At 46.2% G+C, this 8,570-nt stretch overlaps 1 long non-coding RNA gene across 1 annotated transcript; it reads left to right on the top strand.

The window, feature by feature from the left end:
• Window positions 1-1,667: 1,667 nt before the first annotated feature.
• On the top strand, window positions 1,668-3,685 carry LOC142767105 (uncharacterized). Its single transcript, XR_012884755.1, has 2 exons — window positions 1,668-2,024; window positions 2,435-3,685. It is a non-coding gene; the product is annotated as an uncharacterized LOC142767105 (long non-coding RNA).
• The last annotated feature ends 4,885 nt before the right edge of the window (window positions 3,686-8,570 follow it).

The raw sequence follows: 8,570 nt of genomic DNA on the forward strand, positions 1-8,570 counted from the left end.
CCCTTACTTAGTTGGACGACATTTAACGATGGGAACATACCATCATGCTTTATGTTGGCTCTCCTCACTCAAAGATGCTACAAAACGCCTCGGTCTCTGGGCTTTACGCCTTCAAGAACGCGCATTTTCTGTGTCGTACATGCCTGGACGGCTGTGCATGGACACCTACTGCTGCTCCCATTATCCAGTCGACCTACTTGACACCACCGAAACTATTAAGCCCAAACTCCATAAGCGCGAAAATGCACGCGACAGCGACGAGCGACGCTATGAGCGACGAAACATGGCGTTCGCGCGACGTGTCGCGGGGTAGTTTTCGCGCGATCGCTCGGTTCTCCAGATTTGGAAACTGTCGCTCATCGCCCGGAAGTGCTGGGCTCAAGCAGCCAATAGCAAAAAAACCGGAAAAGACGAAAACTACGTAGGTGCACGTGACCCTGCCCGAGTCACGTATGCGCAACAAGAAATAACGCAATGTTTATTACGCATGCGCATATAAAAAATGCTGCAAGGCAATAATAAACACTTTCCGTTCCATTACACAACAATATATCTTATTTTTAAATTGGAAACCGCTCGCTACGCGGCTTTCTTGGTGCGAGTTGACGGCCTCATGTCAGCAACAGTGGAATTCGCTCGCCGAAGCCGTCGCGTGAATGAGGTTTGACTGCGCGAGCGACTGATCGCGCGACGCCGATCTACGTCGCGTCGCTCGTCGCTGTCGCGTGCATTTTCACGCTTATGGAGTTTGGGCCTTAGGATACCTGTGTTTGTCACTCAGCGATTTCCTACGCGTCACCGACGAGCAGCACCGTGACCCATATTTGCGATACGTTACACAACGTCTCACTTCAACACCACGGGACGGCTGCTTCCGTATGTGTATTCTGCATGACGGTATTTCTATTAGCACAATATGACACCACACGATGCTTAACTACTCCTAGTTGTTCATGAGCATCTGCGACCATCTACTCTCTCATAATTAAACGATGCTCCCAAAGCTGATATTATTGTAAATATAGAGGCAACAAAACAAAGAAGGGTAGCATACATTTCTTCCAATTACAATGAAGAGAAATACAGGACGAGGAGAAGGAAGGGAAGAAATGAAAGGCCGAGAGCTCAACAATACGCACGTCCGGTTTAATACCCTGCATTAGGGGAAGGGGTGAAGGCATTAAAACAGAAGAAAGAGAGGATAGGTGAAGGGTACCGTGTGGGTACATGTGACACTGTCCATTCCTCGCTTATAAAAAGAGGTAACTTAGTCCGGTCGACTTCAGAACACCTAGCAATGTCCACGTCACTTTGCTGGACTGTGACGCGTAACAAGAAATACAATATTTAAAGCTAGGTATAGCCCTTCCTCGAAGATTTGTGGATTCACCACTTCAAAAGAGCAGCTCAGATACGTTTCAACAATTCTTGCAGAAAATTTGTTAGCAATAACAAATAACGCTCACTTGAAGGATACTATTGATCGTGTTCACTGTGGAAATCGTTGTGAGCAAAACCTTAACCATATTGCAATGTAAACTAGCGCATCTACAATAAGCAACGCGTAATGATGTATCACAATAAATGTGCGGCGTAAAAAATGGCTCTAAATTGTGCATAAAGTGCACCACCGCGGTGGTCTAGTGGCTAAGGCCGTCACCCCCGGAAAATCTTTTCAGGCCTGCGCCCAGCAATTTGACGTCATTTCCGGCCGGCCGACTCTCGGGGAAGCCGCAGCGGCAGCGAGCGCAGCGCGGGCGGCGGTGGTGACGGTTCGGCGGCGTGGTGTTGACGGTGTTTCACGTTTGTTGCTTTCCGTTGTTGTTTTGCGGCAATTTCGTTTCCGTGCGTGATGCTGGAGTGATGCGACAATGCCGAATAAGTGTTGTGTACCCGGATGCACCGGCAACTACAAAACAGGAAAGAAGATACAAGTGTTTTCCTTCCCTAAAGACGCCGACGCTCTCAAACAAAGGCTACGCGCCATTCCTAGGAAGGACTTCGTGCCGACTTCGTGCACTAAGGTAAGAATTTGAGATGCTCCTGTTCTTAGCTTGTCGTTGCTTGTTCGGGTAGAAATCACCTATGATGGGAAATACTTGAGCGTGTGGCCGCCGGGCCTCGCGAAGCGCTGACGCCAGCAGCGTTCGCAGCAAGGATGGTCAGCTGCGCTTTGTTCACTAACAGTGCCGTGGTGTCGTCCATTCTTGCAAGCTCTCGGTGGAAGCGCTTCGTGGAGTGCGGTGACATCACGCTCCCGTGTTTCCTTTCATGTTGCTTGTACCGCTTAGCGCAGCGCTTTTATTTAGATGCTTGCGAAACGTAGGTAGACTTTGTTTTAGCTACACGGACTGTAAACGCGGTCATGCAAACGGGAGCGCATTTTTTTCTTTTGAGAAGTGGCGTCTCAGACGTTCTTGAAACGTTTTTGCAGGTGTGCGCGAATCATTTCGACGCTTCATGCATTGAGAAGACGACATCGTAGACGGATCCAAGGACAGGGAGAGTTATTGAAGTTGCACTCCCAGTACCACGGTTGCGTCCTGGATCTGTCCCAACGGTATTTTCCGGCTGTCCGTCCTACCTATCAGTACGAGACCAGAGCACGAGAGAAACCCCTGACGCCAAGAGGAGCCGACAAGAAGCCTCCCAACTCGCCCGTGCTGTAGAAAAGTCGCTGGCGTCATATGAAGCGGAGCAAAAACGAGACCGGTTTTCGTCCCTCGAAGAACTAAGGGCTCGCCTGCAAGGGGTGTCAGTGTCTCCAAAGTGGACTGTGATTCATAAAGAAGAGTGCTCCATGTTTTTGAACATTATCGACTATCGTGAACCTTGTTTGAATGCGTCATTGACCGTGTTTGCAAACCTTGAAGTCTTTGCCTGCTATCAAGGTTCACCAATCAAGAACCTTGGTAGCGCTGTTGTACCAGACTCAGTTCAAAAAGTAAGTTCCTTGTTGGAAATTTTGAACAACCTGTCGATGCTGTCTGAGGAGCGCTGCACTTATTGCCACCTGGCTCAAGCAATACATTCCCTTGTTTGAGCCTTGTTTCCAGTTTTGTATCTCTTTACAAGTTGTTAGCTTTTAAAGGTGCTGTACTTTTTTCTTTTTTTTTAACTCGAACTGCCTCGGTGCCCACTGTAGCAGTTGTACAGTCCGTTTTGGTACCTAAGCTGTGTACACTTTCCTTGTGCACTCTGTGTACAGACATGTTGTGCACTGTGATTTGTTTTTTTCTTAGATTTTTGTTTGATTTTTTCCCTAGGACATGCACCTACCTGTGGCAGTACAATTACTTTTCTTTCTGTCATTTATCATGCTGTGGACCACAATTTAGTCACCAGTGTTCTTTTGTATTGTATTTTTTGGCAAGTGTTTGAACCTGATACCTTGTGTTGCTACTGCTACTATGATAAACGAATGGTATGTTTTCCTCTAACCTACAATTTAAATGAAAGTGTGCTTTTTCTGTTCCAAAGCTCGGGGATGTTTTTGCTGTTACACTCTGTTTTGTTTTCTGAGTTTTATGTGGCAAGATATTGTGTTTTGTACTTTTGGCATATTTTCAGCATTAAGGGCAACATCTTGTGTTGCCTGTCGTCTGCCTGGACCGAGAACAATGTGCACTGTGATATTTGTACAGACGGCGTCTGGCTGTGATAAATAAATACGCATTATTCCATTCACGATATTCATTATTTCTTGATACCTTGATAAGTTCCCCCGCAACGGTGGCTCAGTGGCTAAGGCGTAGCGCTGCTGAGCACTAGGGCGCAGTTTCGATACCCGGCTGCGGCGGCCGCATTTCTGATGGAGGCGAAAAGCAAAAACGCCCGTGTGTACGAGATTTCGGCACACAATAAAGATTCCCAGGTAGTAAAACTTGATCCTGAGCTCTCCCCTACGGCGCGCTTCATCGCCTGCGTTGCGTCGGCGCGTTAAACCATACAATCAATGGATACCTTGATAAATCGTGCGGACATGGTGTCAAGGAACCTCGCCCGAGTCGGTAGGCGTGAAGGGCGCTCGCGGCTGGCGCAGCCACCCAGCGAAGGGCGGCCGGCCGGCCGGCGCGATGTGACGTCGTCGACGTCACGTCACGTGACGAGCAGGCCTGAAAAGCTTCCGGGGGTGACGCTAAGGCACACGGCTGCTCACCCGCAGGTGGCGGGATCAGATCCTGGTCCTTGCGGTCGCACACTCGATGTAGGCGAAAAAATTTGAGGGCCGTTTGCTCAGATTTTGGTGCATGTTAAAGAACCCCCGGTCGTCAACATTTTCGGAGCTCTCCACTACGGCGTCTCACATAATCATATGGTGGTCTTGGACCATTAGGCCCCAACAAATAATATTATTAATAATGCACGAGGAACCTTATGAGTTTTGAGAACACCCCATCTAAATGCTTGTAAAGGGGCTTTTTTTCTTCCTTAATCGATACTCACTCCTTTACCAACCGCGCCGAAGAAAAAACTGTGGGCGTGCACTGGAAACACAAGCTGACTCGCCCATACGGAACAATTTCAACTGCACCGCTGGATAGTGCCACCTTCCCAGGCATTGCATCAAAATTGCGAAAGCACCCAGTTCACAGTCGGCATTCACTACACTTGTTCCGGGACGGGCTTCATTGCCTGGGGCAATGTGTCGACGAAATTAGTGCCAACCAACGGCAGCAGCAACGTAGATTTGGCAGAGACAAACGACGCAGAATTTTCGACGGAATACACGACGAAAAAACAACGTCCTTGGACGATTCACTTTCAACTCATCTTATTTTATGACGTGTGGGCTCGTATAGAAAATTACAGGTGAATAAAATCAATACATATGTATATTCTTGTTAGGCCCCCGATGACAGAAAGCTGTATATATTGAGGGGCTACTCGCCCTTGTGTTGGTGGTTATCTGTTCTGCTTTGATCTGTGCGTGTGGTTCTGTGATATATTCTCTTTTCTTCTGTTCTTCTCTTGTAATGATCGTATTCGTATTGCAATTATTCATTTTCTGTTTTGAGTTCTTATTAGTGTTATGTCGGGTTCTATAGAAGCTTTCACAACGCATTTCTGTAACAAAAATACATTAGCGAAATGTACACGATGAGATGGCAGAAACAACAAGCTTAGAATAAAGTTCTTTAAACGACTTTCGAAACAACGAGCTCTTCGTTCTAAGATCAAAAAGCCAGCACTGCAAGGACAACTGAAGTTTTACCGGCGTTACGCTTGAATAGTTTGTTCTTTCAAAGCAGTCGGAAGTCCGAGCATGACTCTGAGGTAGAATATTTGATTTCTGTGCAGAACTACTGGGTCCTATTCTTGCTGAAATTTTAATCCTTTATATTTTGATCCATCGGGTCAACGCTACAGATGTCAGTCTCTCTTAATGCTCTTACATTTAGGTTTCTAGTGCCTGTTCTCGCCGTTCCAGAGCACATATGAACTTTCAGTCACCTGTGGTGCGTCGCAAGTCGCGTAATATACAAGTATTAGCCACACGCGTCTGCACAGAAGGTTATGACAACCTTTGTGACAGTATCTTTATGTTATTCATGTTGTGACCGCATGTTCGTCTCTCAAAACTCTCTTGTCCTCTCATAACTGTTCGCCTACGCCAAGTTAAAGAGTCGATCAGGAGAGCACCAAGGCGTAGGCCACTATACTCGACGACAACTTTTTCTTGGCACAGAAAAGAGAGCTACGGAGGCGGGGCTTCTGCACAAGTAGTACTACGCCAAGTAATCCGTTTTGGCGGGCGTCTCGTAACGCTATTGAAAGTGACTGGGACGCACCACCAGCGTTCCGAGTAGACGCAGACGCCGCTTAGCGTTTGAGGTGCGCGTGAAAAGCCGGGACTTTCTTGCGCGTTCAAAAACGCGAATTCAGAACAATTATATTAAAGTAAACGCCACCATCTTAATGCTGGCAGTTTCGTCTTGTTTCAAGGAGCACCACGCAAAAAATAACAAGGAAACTTCTATGTTTTACGGTGCAAATGCGGGTGATGTTGAAAAACTACATTCACTGGCGCTACAGGATGCCCGTGATTTGGCTCTGTAGCCTTCCCACCAATGCAAAAAAAAATTTGGCACCGAGTATAGATAAATAAATAAGTAGATCTAGATGCTCGGAATGCGTGCATTGCGCTGAGAAATTTTTAATATTTATTATGAAAAATCGGCCTCGTGTAACTGATTATACCAACATATTGGTAGAACAAAGCGATCTGTTGTAGCCCTGTTAAGTTTTTATATGCAATCACTAACCAACGCTAAACTTATTAACAGAATACGGTGATGGTCACGTGCTACTGATTTTTTTCCGTTTTAGTGTTAAAACATTAGTCGACACAACACGTGCTCTTTTGAAAATGAAGACATGGAACTCTTATGAAACTGTTGCAGTTTTCAGTTTCCGCAAATTTTTAATTACGAGAAGCATACTTACGGCTCGAATAGCCAGCCTCTTTCCATGGTCCTTGACAAAGCACAGTAACGTAATAAATCACATTTAGGACCGTTAATGTCGGATCCTTCTTTGTATAGATCTGGTGAATTTCCGCTCACCAGTTTACGAGAGTCACTGAGGCGTGAAAGCTCGCATGACGAGGTTATGAATAGTCGTGGTTCAGTAAGCGACTCAAAAATAAATCAAGCTATCACACACACACAAAAAAATTAATAAATGAAGGCTCAGAAAAAAAAATTTTAATGATCCAAGCCGTTTTCTTTCCAGACTAGCTCCATCAACGACGATGAACATCGCTGCACTCTCTCAGATTGAGCAGAGAGAAGAGTGGCCGAAAAAAAAAGAACGAGAGAGGATCCTTATACGCTCATGAATTGAAGAAGTGCTTAAAAAATTAGGGGAGAAAAATCCAATTAAAGGACAGAAACTGGCATGGACGTAGTCGTCGATCGTCTTCTACAGGCAATTAGCCATCGGCCAAAGATACCGCTGGTATTTAATAATGAAGCGGCGTGTCTGTGAAACCCTAATTAACGTTCCGCCATCGACGTAACGAAGGCGCCCCCCCCCCCCCATCAACCTTCCAGCCGTATCCTCTCACCCTCCGTCCACCCCGTCTTGAAGCGTAAACCCTCTCCAATACTTAGGCGATCAGCACGAACAACTATAAAAACTCTACCACCATCAGCGGCAGAAGATCGAAGTTAGAGCGGAATGAATTAGATAAAGTGCCGACGGCAAAAAAAAAAAAAAACACGTTTCTTACAAGAGGAGGACGAGCAAGAAGGGCGAAGCTTGAAACTACAGTAAACGAAGAAGAAAACTTCGTTATCTGGCATAGCCCCAGAAAAGAATGATTCAGCATATATAAAAGATTACACCGAAGGCGTTACTCTCTATTCATTTGCCGCCTCTGGAATAAATCTCCCTTTTCCCCTCACGTCACGCCAGAAACCTTCAATTTACGCGGCTGCTTGCTCGTTCTCGAAGATCGCCTAATCACAGGAAGTAAGGGGGACGGCTTCATCCGCAAAATTAAGCCCTGTTTTCGTGCCGCAAATTATTTCCAGGAACCACGACGGTTCTATATTAATTAATCTCCATAATGGCATCATCTAGACCGAGTGTCGAGATGTTTTTTTCTTTCTCGGTACTTCGGCCAGCTGAAGGTGTCAGAGGGAAGATGAAGACGTGAAGGTGTGTCTTATCGGAGTGCCAGAAAAAGGAAGCAACGCATTATGCCGTACAGGTGAGCAAATGAAATGTTCGGCAGCATGGCTTGCAGCGGTTGCCTCGACCGAAATCTCGAAAGGAATTTGCTTCAACCTCAAAAAAAAAAACAATAAGGCACGAGAATATAGGGAAAAAAAGAACTAGAAATCACTGAAACAGCGGGAAACCAATGGGTCTCAGCCTAACGGCGAATAAAACAGAGTAACACAGCTTTAATGGTCCGCGCTCGGTCGTGAGAGTTATGGGTTGTCGATAATCTAGCGGCATTTAGTGCCATTTCTTAACAGCAGCTTGCCAACATGACAACCCGAAATGGCGCTGAACGACCACCCCCTAACATATCTCCCCCTTTCCACTTCTCATAGACTGCGTTGGAAACTAACAACAACGGCAGAGCTCGAGCGAAGCCTGAACGTAAGATTGGTTTCATGCATTAAACCGTGATTGGCCAATCCCCAACGGCAGCTGACCAATAAGAGGAGCTTGCGCATTACCTGGATCCTTTCGGTCCCTTTTTCTTTAGGCAGTGCGGTCATCAGCATCTTGCTGTCTTGTCCGTTTAGTTTTGATTTCGCACTTTTCTCAGTCAAACAGCTTTTTTCTTCCTGTTGTTATACTTGCTACTGCAGGGCGTGAAATTCCCAAGCGAGCAATTATGAGCCTCTGTCTTTACACTTGTTCCTTTCCACATTTTTTATTCTCTTCGTCCCCATGGCACCTCCAGTTGACCGCGGCACTAGAGGCAGCTAATTCCGGCGTGCTAAAAGGCTATCTTTCGGCGGGCAATATAGGAATTTTGTTCATTCGATGATAGCAACCACCTTATTCTTCGTCGCAACGTAATAAATTTCCGCCCTCCTCTCTATGTT

This window comes from Rhipicephalus microplus, chromosome 7, assembly GCF_043290135.1.
Source record: "Rhipicephalus microplus isolate Deutch F79 chromosome 7, USDA_Rmic, whole genome shotgun sequence".
NCBI lineage: Eukaryota > Metazoa > Arthropoda > Arachnida > Ixodida > Ixodidae > Rhipicephalus > Rhipicephalus microplus.